This window comes from Vidua chalybeata, chromosome 7, assembly GCF_026979565.1.
Source record: "Vidua chalybeata isolate OUT-0048 chromosome 7, bVidCha1 merged haplotype, whole genome shotgun sequence".
Classification (NCBI taxonomy): Eukaryota; Metazoa; Chordata; class Aves; order Passeriformes; family Viduidae; genus Vidua; species Vidua chalybeata.
Window position 1 is genome coordinate 29,743,485 of NC_071536.1, and position 10,774 is coordinate 29,754,258.

Genomic DNA, 10,774 nt, shown 5'->3' on the forward strand with positions numbered 1-10,774 from the left:
TCAGCAGAAGCCCAAAGCTTTTTGCTACAAGCTTAGTTATTCCCAGGCTGTCCTACAGGATCACCCTGTCTCCATGATGAGGCTTATGCCCTTCACTCAGGTCCTGTTAGAAGTGAGAAGCATCTGCCTGGTGAATCAGCTGAAAGTAGGGTTTCGAGTTCCTTCAGCAAGGTGCATTAATAAGGCTCTGCACCGTCACGCAGGTCAGAGGTTGTGCCATCAAGTTACAGTGCAAGAAATTTCATTAAGAAGAGAGTATTAATGACACCAGGACCCTGATGAAGGTCTGCCCTGACTTTGTGCAATATGTACATTTCAAAATGATGGTGTCGATTACTCAATCTCTATGAACAGAGGAAGGGGTTAATAAAATGTAGCTACATCCCATGCAGTCCTCTACAATTTTACATAACTACAAGAAGTGTCATTAACCCGCTTATTGAATAAAATGGGAAACACTTTCATTTCCAAAGAGTTTTAGAAACTGAGGGAAGACATACATTTATTCAGCTTTGATTTTTTTTTTCCTTCAAAGACAGTTAACTTGGTGACTTTACTCATTTTTCCCTGTCAAAAAAAATCTTTTGAATTGCAATAAGTCTGAGTGGGAAAGCTCAGCAGTCGAACCTGATTTTAAAACACACTGAGGAATTAAAGCTTTCTGCAGGGTGAGCACAAGTCTTTCTCCAAGGACACATCAATTGGAACCTGCTTTTCAAAATATCTGTTTAGCAATTAACAGTGTAATATGAAGAAGAAAGACTGCCTTGTATTTAATGCAAAAAAAGTAAGACTCAGCATATTTGAGTGCTGTTCATTACTCTTCATTACTCTTTTATCATTCTTCTATGACCTTAATCAAGTCATGTTCCAATTTTCAAATGACAGTTTGGGTTAGGGTGCAGGTTTTTGTGTTGTTTTAAGAGGAATTAAGCACCTATAAATTGTCAAGTTCAGTAAGAATCTTACAGTGCTTTGTTCATCTGGAAGTCCCCCGCACCAGGGCAGAGGTGGTGAAGGGACACATCAGCCCCTGGGCCTCTCCCTCACATATTTTCAAATGATGGCAGTTCCTCACCAAGTCACCCAGCTGTGGTACTGATGTTCATATTAGTGTTTGGACACATTTAATACTGTGCTGTTTATTTATTAATATTAGTATTTTGACATAGCAAAATAGAAAATAAATATATAAACTCAGTAGCTTGAGAAGCTTAAAGGAGCATTTGCATTTTGACCTATATTTTTTCCTTACACTGCTCTGTAAATAGCAGAAAAAATCTGCTTTTCCCTAGGTAAAATAATTAATAGTCTTTAATATAGTCTTTCCTCTCCCTTCTGAATTCCAAAAGTTTGCCACCCAAGAGAAACTCTCTAAAAGGCAGTGTGTATGCAGCATGGAACACAGTTCCTTTCAGTTTTAAGAGGGCTAATACTGGAAAGTAAAAAGCACTTCACCCTCCTTCCTTCTATTTTTTTTTCTTCTCTTTTCTGTATAAATCTAGAAACCAAAAAATTAAGAAGCACAAGTAGTTTATGTATTAAAAAGTGGCTTTGGGGAATCACTGGGGAATACATGTGTTTTAAAATGTCTTAACCAGGAAGTAGCTTCAGAACATCAAGCAGAACCAGCACATTTGACCTCCTGCATGAAAAACTAAAGGATTTAATTCAGAAATGTATGCATCAAGCCAATAATTTCTACTGAAGTAGCTGTTTGACCTGGAGAGCCCGAGTCTGGGAATTTGAGAGAGAAGTCCACCAGTTATGTAGGCTTTTAAGATGGCCTCATAGCCTACCTCTCAAATTTATGCCTTTGTATTTGTCTGAGCTTCTAATTATTCATTTTAGCTATCAGGTTTAAGGACTGTGTATCAAGATTTTTAACTCGATTCTCCAGGTCTTGCTTTATTCTTGTAAATCTTTATAATTCCCCTTCCAATTTTTCAAAAATTATTTTTATTTGTTTGAAAATACTATTAGGGTGGGCCTACAGCTCAGCCATTTAGACCACAGACAGATAAATCAACAAATATCAAGTGCAGCTTCTTTTCACCCACGTACATCACCTTTTTTCTGTGCTTTTGGAGTGATGTACAGAGTCCAGTGATGTGACCTGTCCTACTGACTGTCCAGGCTGAAGTTCCCTGCTGCTTCTCTGTCCTTTGTCACGTAAAACAAGGATACAGCATCTCCTGTATCCTCCTGTCCATCTCCTCCCCTTCCCCCTGCAGATGTCACAACTCACTGTTAACAGTCTCATTCCTTCCAACACATAGGGTTGGCTTCTCTTGAGCAAAAAAATAAAGATCTGTTGGACTGTTTATGTCTGTTTGTGGTTGCAGGATCAGGCCAAAGGAAATGTGAAAAACAATCTGCACTTCAGCAATCAGTGTTTTTACTGAGTATTTTATAATGATGCTAAGTCTTGAAAAAACAGACTGAAGATGATCAGTGAAGAGTTCATGTCAGTAGTTTATATATGGAGAGCACTGCTTGAAAAACATTTGTGTTTTCAAAAGAAGGTATTTGCAAGCAGAAAATTCAAATCCATGGTAAATCCAAGAGAAAGCGTGATGTGGTAGGGTGTGGACAGACACAATTCATCTTCCCAAGCAATGCTAAACCCACCTTTTCTGTACTTGTGGAATTATCAAACAGTTGAAGTTCACAGCATCAGTGGAAGATGAGAGTAACCTGACTTTCAGAGATTACAGGTGTGTTCTCCACATCCCACTCCCATTATTCTTCTTCAGTTCCTCTCCTCCCCTCCTTCCTTGTCCACAAAGGTCACTGGTTGGTAGCCAGTATGTGTCAGTGATAGAATGCATGGTGCTTTAGAAATGCCTTGGTGAATGCCTGACATTTCAGCAGTGGATTCAATCAGGGAACAGTTGCTACTGAAAGCTAGAAAATCACCTTCCATCCATTTTTTCAATTGGAATATTTCACCAGGGCTTTAACTAGCACACATGTTCAGTGCAGAAATGTAATGAGTCCATTGTCTAAGCATCCACTCACATTGACTGCAAATTGCTCCTCTTCATTTCAGCGTCCCTGGTGGAATTTATACTTTAATTATTTAATGTTTTTTGTAGCAAGCTTTCAATTCATGATCCCATGTAAGCCTGACTCAATAGTCTGCCTTGCCCTATATTGCTGGCAAATCAGGAATCAATCACAATGCCACAGAGTGCCACAGTGTGCTCGTCCTGACATTACTGATGCACGGAAATGTGGTGGCATGCAATGTCTCAAAACACCTGGGCATCTGATGTTTGCAAACAAAAATAATTATTTACGGTCAATATTGGTTAGAGGGTGCATGCAGGTCACACAGATCTTTTCCTTATTCCCAGAATCTTTTCTGTTCCCGAAACTGTTTGCAGGAGAGCACTGTTCCACTTCCACCTGAGCCGTGAAGAATTCTTCATATCAGTTTAGTTTCTAATGTCACAAACATGCCTGGCCTGACTCAGTCATTTATTTTATGGTGATATAGCGGCCTGAAGTGCTTTAAAACTTGAGGTCAAGACAGCACAAAAATCCCAGAAAAAGCAAAAGAAAAGTTTGATGAGAGACATACCTGTCTGAATAAAGAAAGATAGCAAGGCAGCATCAGTCAGGGTGGGATTGTGTAGACACGAGACATTCAGATATCTGTAATACGTCTGGCTTGGTCCCACCTGGCATTCCTGTATAATTAGCATTATAAATCTCTAGACTAAAAGAAGAGAGGATGTTTAATGTCCCATGCTGAGACAGAAAAAGCAACAAAAATGATGATAATGCAGCACTTGCCTAACACAAATTGTCAGATGACACAAGACAGAACTTAAAGAACCCATTTCTCTGCCTTAAAACACAAGTTATAAGTAGAGCAGAAAACCATGTACTCTTAACTTAGATTGGCAGCCTACCTAAGACATTTAAGTTGAATTAACTGCAGATAGGAAAGCAAGAGGGCCTTAAACCCCAGTGTGAACACTTTAGGATTAAGCTTTTCAGAAATAATGTAAAGGAAGTGGGGGATATTTTATCTGTAAAAGAGAGAACACCCACACAGGGATTTGGTGGGCTTTAACTGTTGCAATTTAATGTCACACCTTTACTTAATTCATCTTAATCTTTCCCATGTGTCTGTCCCACTGCAGCTGAGTTCTTTAATTTGAAATATTATAGTGGATCTAATTTGAAAGACAGCATTAGCTGAACCATTAGCTAAAGGCTTGTTGGGGTGGGGAGGTTACTCAGGGATGAGTAACCAGCTACTTCATACCTACTTTGTGTCAATGCTCTTGGTTTACGTTATGCTGTTGTAGGCTGCATCGCACCACCTTGCATGTGCTGAGAGTTTGTGCAAGCCAAGTACAGTATTTTAAATTCAGATTCACACTTCTTTACAAGTCTAACATTGACCTGATTAAAAGCAAGACACGAGATGTGCAGTGCAGGTAGGACACCAGGCTCTGATGCAGTGGCAAGGATGGGAGATTGATATTTACCAAGCAAAAGTTCAAACACAAAAACATATATTTAAGCAATTTTTAAATTATATATATATATATATATATATGTATTCATGTATGTTTATGGATATATCTATATATATAGGCAGGGGTCTTGGTACTAGATGACATTTAAGGTCCTTTCCTACCCAAACCACTCTATGATTCTGTATATTTAAGCCCAAGAGGTTGTACATTCCCAGGGTTACAAAGATCAAGCCATTATACCAAATGGGACATTTCCATATATTATTTGAGCCAACAAACAATATATGGAAATGGTAAGAGTATAGAAATCCGAATCTGTGAAAGCCAGTAAAATCTCTAATTTAGTTGGCAGTGAAGGAATGGGGAATGAGAAGAGCACAAATGGATCTGGAAGACCAGGGACAGATTCTAAAAGGCTGGAATTGGAACTCCATAAGCTAATTGCTCAACACAGCAAAAAAAAGGAAGGGTTTTGGGTTTTGTATAAAAACATAATAAAAATCATAATGTTGCCCTCCCATTAATGGTTTCCTCTGGTACTACACTCAAAAACTGCCTCAGAATAAGGCAACATTGGAACAAGACAGGCTATTAACCATTCCCCAAATTACATAGAGCCTATTCATGACTGTCAGAAGTTGAACTGACTGGGCTGTCATAAATTTGTTAAGTTAATCAGTGAGGACTAAGCAAAACCTCAGAGGCCTCCAAAAATGCCAGATAAATGGACAACACAATAGCCAGCAAAGTTAATTGTATCTGCATTAAGTTCTGAATTTAGAAGAAAAGGCAAACTGCTAAGATACATTACAAATGTATTACAATTACAAATGATAAATGACCACGGTACAACTAAAGAAGGGGGGCCTTGACAGGGAAAGGCAAGAAGGTAAAGTTGTTGAGAAGTTATTTACTGATGTGCCTTTCTCATAAAATGAGAAGTGAACTGGATGAAATCTGTCATAAGGCCAAAGCAAGCAAATTAAATGCTACTTGAATGTAGTGATGACTGGTTTTTCTTTCTAAACACAAGGATGCATTGAATGGAGTTGATTAGGACTTGTACCAGACTATTCAACAGGAGGATGAGGACAGGTAAATTTTCAAACTGCACCAAGCAGGTCCAGGCCTAGGTCCAGCCTCCTCTGGATGAGGATGGAGAAGAAGATGATGGAGTTCTGCTCAGTAAGGATGGAGAAAAGACCTGAATCTATGGCTGAGCTAAGGGACAGCAATATTGCAGAAGGTGGTTTAGTAGGGCAGTGCAGTTTTTCACAAGCTGGACATCAGCTGATGTGCATATCATGCTGTTAGGTGTGACCTGGCTTAAACCTTGTAGGACACAAGGGAATCACTTCCATTCAGTCTGCACAGGACAGCTGAGAGTTCAACCGGGCAGAAAGATATGGCCCAGTTGGAAAGGTCGGTAGGAATGCCAAGAGGTCTAAAAACCTGACCCAAAAGGCACATGTTCACAAGGAGAATGCTAAAGGGGAAACATGATGAGGGTCTTCAAACATGTAAGAGGACATCACACAGACAAGTGGAGAAAGCTGGTTTCCCTGCCCTTGGGAGGTATGTAAGACATAAATTTTTACCTTTAGGTTAGATATTTTTCTGTTTTTCTAATAGTAAAGGTCACAAACCACTGGAATGGCCTATGGGGTTATGGAGTCAATAGAGGTCTTTAGAAGCAGTTTGCACAAATAAACCATGAATGCTTGAAGAAGTAACCTAGATCACAGCCTCTGCCACTAGGTGCCACCCAGCTTTGGTTTTTGTGTGCAGATAAAGTAAGCAAACAGATAAAATAGGCTGAAGAACAATAAGAAGATTCAGTATCTTGACATGGATCTGTGGTACAACTTCAAGAAGACTGCTGTGGTCCAGCCATCTCCAGCCATCTCAGAGACTGAGAAGTTCAGAGGATTCAAAAAGCAACAAGTAGGATCAAGGGTATGGCAATTCCCAAAAGATTGAAATGATTTGGATTATTATCTTCAGAGAAAAGCAAGGGAGTCAGAATAAAAGTACATGAAGTAATGTCTGGTACAGAAAAAAAATCAACAAAGAAAGAATACAAGAGATTAAAATGGGGAACTTCTCTGCTATGGCACATCCGAAGCATTCGTGCTAAACTCAAAAGGATTCTGAAGGATTGCCAACATGGGTACCTGAGGCACCTGCAAGGCTGTAAAGAAGTCTGATTCCTCCTGCTTGACATCAGCCCTTTGCACCATACCCTGTGGTTGTACCACACTCTGTCACAGAATGGGCATGAAATGGGCAAAAGCAGACAAAAATCTGAAGTTTCAGATATTGCCCTTTTTAAAAACAGCAAAGGGGGAGAAAAACAGGACTGCTTGTTTCCAAGAGGATGCTGTTTATCCCAGTAGGCTGGGGCTGGCTGACCATGCCTGCTCATCCCTGAAAGAACAGAGGAGGAAAAGTCTGTTCCAAGCACTCTCTGTGTTAAATATATCACACGTCCTGAGCCAAAAACACTGCTCAGCCCCAAAGCAGTAACTTGAACAAACTTTGTAAAGTCATGGCCTTGTTGTCATCTTAAGAGAACTCAGTGTGTGTATGAAGGAGGTGCCTCTGGTTTATCCAATAACGAGCAAACAGTGACAAAGGATCTCCAATCTCCATGACAGCATTGACTACCTAAAAAGAGAAGGGCAAAGGTCTTCAGTGCTAAGTCTTACCCAAAGTTAACTTAACAAACCTAGTCATTACTGAATAACTCCAACCATGAAATTTGCAATTATCTATATCTATCCACTGGTGCCTATGAAGAACTAAACTTGGAGGGGATCCATTTAAGGACACATAGAGACACCAGAAATCTCAGAGATATACCAGAAATTTTGCCAGAAATTTGTTTAAAACACAAAGCAATCTTTAAGAGACCAAATTCTGTGAAGAAATATGGTGCTGTGTGTAAGCATTAAGAAAAACGTGACCTTTGTAATGCTGTCACACTGTTTTACACAAGGGGAGACAGGTCCCTCCCCAGCTTCTCAATGTGGGTCCACTTTGATAAGGAAGGGATGCTGCACATGATATGACCTCTCCACTGATCACCTCAGGAGTGGCAGCAGTTGTTTTTTAACATTAGAGCCCGTGGTGGAGCAACACCAGCTTATTTTCAGCTAACAGCACTGATGCAGTTTTCAAATTGTACATGTCTTCCAACAAGCTTGCTGGAAAAGCACCATCTCTCCTGGTCTCCTAGAACATCACACCTCGTGTGGCATTTGTGAAGCCCCTTTCACACTGACATAACCCTTCATAAGATTTGGGTGAGGACTAACTGTCCTGCAGAAGGAGAGCACACTGCCACACTTTGTGCCCAGGCAGATTCAGAGAGCCTGAGGTTGGTCAGGAGGTTGGTGTATCTAATGCCAGCTCAGAAAGCTCCAGAAGAGCAATTACTACCTGCTTGGGAAATCCAGGGAGCTTGGCTAAGCCTTGGGGACAATGTAAATGAAAGTGGTCAGAAGAACGTCAGAATGGTTTGAGTGTGGTCTGGGGATATCCCAGACAACAAAGCCTGTTTGGTAAGAGCTGCTTTCCATCTGCAAAGCAGATGAGAGTTCAGTGCTGAGGATCATTTAAAAGTAAAATAAATGGTTTAAAATGGCTTGCAGTAAGTAAAACCATATTTCTTTGTGAAGTAAACTGCCCTTGTTTGCCGGGTGGATGTACGCACACCAAGCCAGACAAGCAGATGAAGAAAAACTGGTACCTGGGTTTAAGGAGAGAGCCTTGGCCAGTCTGAGAGGAGGTGCAGTAAAAAGTGGAAGAAAATATCCCATCAGTGCTTCACAGGGCAGGAGGGCAAGGAGCTGATGGTGGATGAAAGCACATAACTGGAGAGGCCAAATGGTGACAGTGGATTGCAAGGTAATGCACAGGATATTCTTCTGGGTCAAAGCATTGTCTCAAGAAAGAGGCAGCTTCCCTTCCCCACAGCCCCTCTGGTGAGCTGACAAGGTTTGCAGAGCTGCCAGTGGCTGTGCAGTAGGTCCTAACTGCCAGACAAAGTTAAATCTCAATTTTCAGAAGCTAGAGGCACAGAGAAAATAGACCCTGATAAAATATCTAGTTGATAACCTTGACAAAATCACAAAACGAAATAAATAAGAAGGAGCAGGAGATTCTGGGTAACTCATTGAATACAAAAGGGCAAACCCAACAAGGTGATCCCAAATCCATATACCTCTGGGGGGGGGGAATAGCTTTATTTTAAAAAATATCATATTATCAAAGACTCCTTATCAACAACAGTAGATTCAAGCTGACAGGCTGAAATCAATGCCAGCTATTGGAATATGAAGGCATGATAAAAGGCTATGACTTCCTTTGAAAAATGTATATTTAGATGTAGATCAAGGATACTTTCATTTCATCACCTTGGCCATTTTTTTTATCAACTCACTTAGCATATTTAATTAAAGATATGATAGTCAATCTCATTTCTGGTTGCATGCAAATTTGCAATATTTTGTGGATTGGTTTCTGCTTCGGAAATGTCTCTGTTTGTAGTACAGCCCACTTAGGTACTAAAATGGCAGCTTTCTTTCCACAGTTTACAGAGACGTTAACGAAGCTGGAGCTGTCAAAAAATAAAACATCCTCTGCTGTAGCTGTGCATACTAACAAGTAGTCTTAATGCTGGTGAAATTTTCATGTAGAAATCAGTAAGTCAGTGTCCTTAAAAAGAGAGAAAACCAGGCCTTATTTAATGCCAAAGTAGACAAACAAAATAATTTGTTAGAGAGAGTGAAAAAACCCCCACAACTCAAGTTCAAAATAACAAAGAATGTGTTACTGAAGTAAGTTATGTTGGAAATACAAAAGCTAACTGAATCACAAATAAAGAAAATTAGTAGAAGACTGGGGTTTAGCATAAGGTGGGGCAGCATCAAAATATCACATGCAAAAATAGCAAACAGGCTGGGTTAGAACAGAAAGAGGATGTTGCTGTGTCTTCACCACAGAAACGCTGATCATAGGCATACAAAATGGTTAATATTGCAGCTTCAAAGTTTAGTCTAGTGAAAGATGTTTTTTCATAATAATATAGGGACATGTCCTTTGAAGCTAAAATAGAAAAAGACAAAGGTACAAAAATTTCAGTTGCCCTTGCAGGAGCAGTATCCTGAAGCCAATGACAAAGACCAGCTGCTCACAGTTAAATGAGATCAAAATTCCTACAAGGTAGCAGCTCGGGGTGCACAGCCCCCTAAAACACAGGGCAAAAAACCACAAATGATGGTTACTGTTGGAAATTGTTAATAGTCTGAACCTGTAAAATTTTTTAATACTTCAGATCATTCCTAATGAATTGGTATTGGGGTACTACCCAAGAACCTGCTGGAACCTTCTTGTGCTGGACACAGCCATCAAAAGAACAAGTCTGTTAAAATATGTGAAGACACAACCACCAACAGGAATATAACATTCTCTCCTTCTCATTGCTGAATTTGCACATCATCTCACCATTCCCTGCAAGATGTCTATTTTTTATAGCTGCAAACAAATGAAGGAATGTTAACCTTAAATCACCGCAGCTCAGGAATGTGGGGAGGAGAGAGGGAGCACAGGGAGCTGCTGTGATCCTTCCCTGTGATCTGCCTGACCCCGAGCAGCAGCTGCTGGTAAAAGCACCACCTTGCACAGTCAGGCTGTCCCTGTGTGTTTGCATTGTTTCTAGTGAGGGTCATGGATTCAGTGTCCAGAAAAAAAAAACTTCTTTGCATGGTGGGAGCTTTTTCAGACCTAAAGTCTGTAGCAGCAAACCACCATCAACACAGACCACTACACCTAAAGGATTTATCAAGTTTTTGCAATTCATCTAAGATAAATTGGTCTCTTCTCCTCTCAGTAGATCTTAAATTTAAAGAAATTTGCATCAGAGTGTGAAAAAGAAATCTCAATCACCCTCTAGAAAATGAGATACTGGTCATCAAACATTGCACTTCCTCTAATTGCCATGACATTGTAAGAGCAGTCACGCTGACATGAACTGCAGTTTAATTGTTCACAAAGTACCTGAACTTCACAGGATGACCCATTTGATCCCAGAGCTGGCACAGCAGCCACGCCTCAGAATGTGCTCACAAGCCCCGTTTGAGGAGCAGTACCCCTGAGCTGGCTTCTAAACACCACAGCAGCTGTCACGCCCTGGGCACTGCTGGATGAGCCCAGGTCCTGCATCCCTGCCCTGCCATGCCATCCCCCACCCCCAGCTCACCCCCATTCCCACCGGA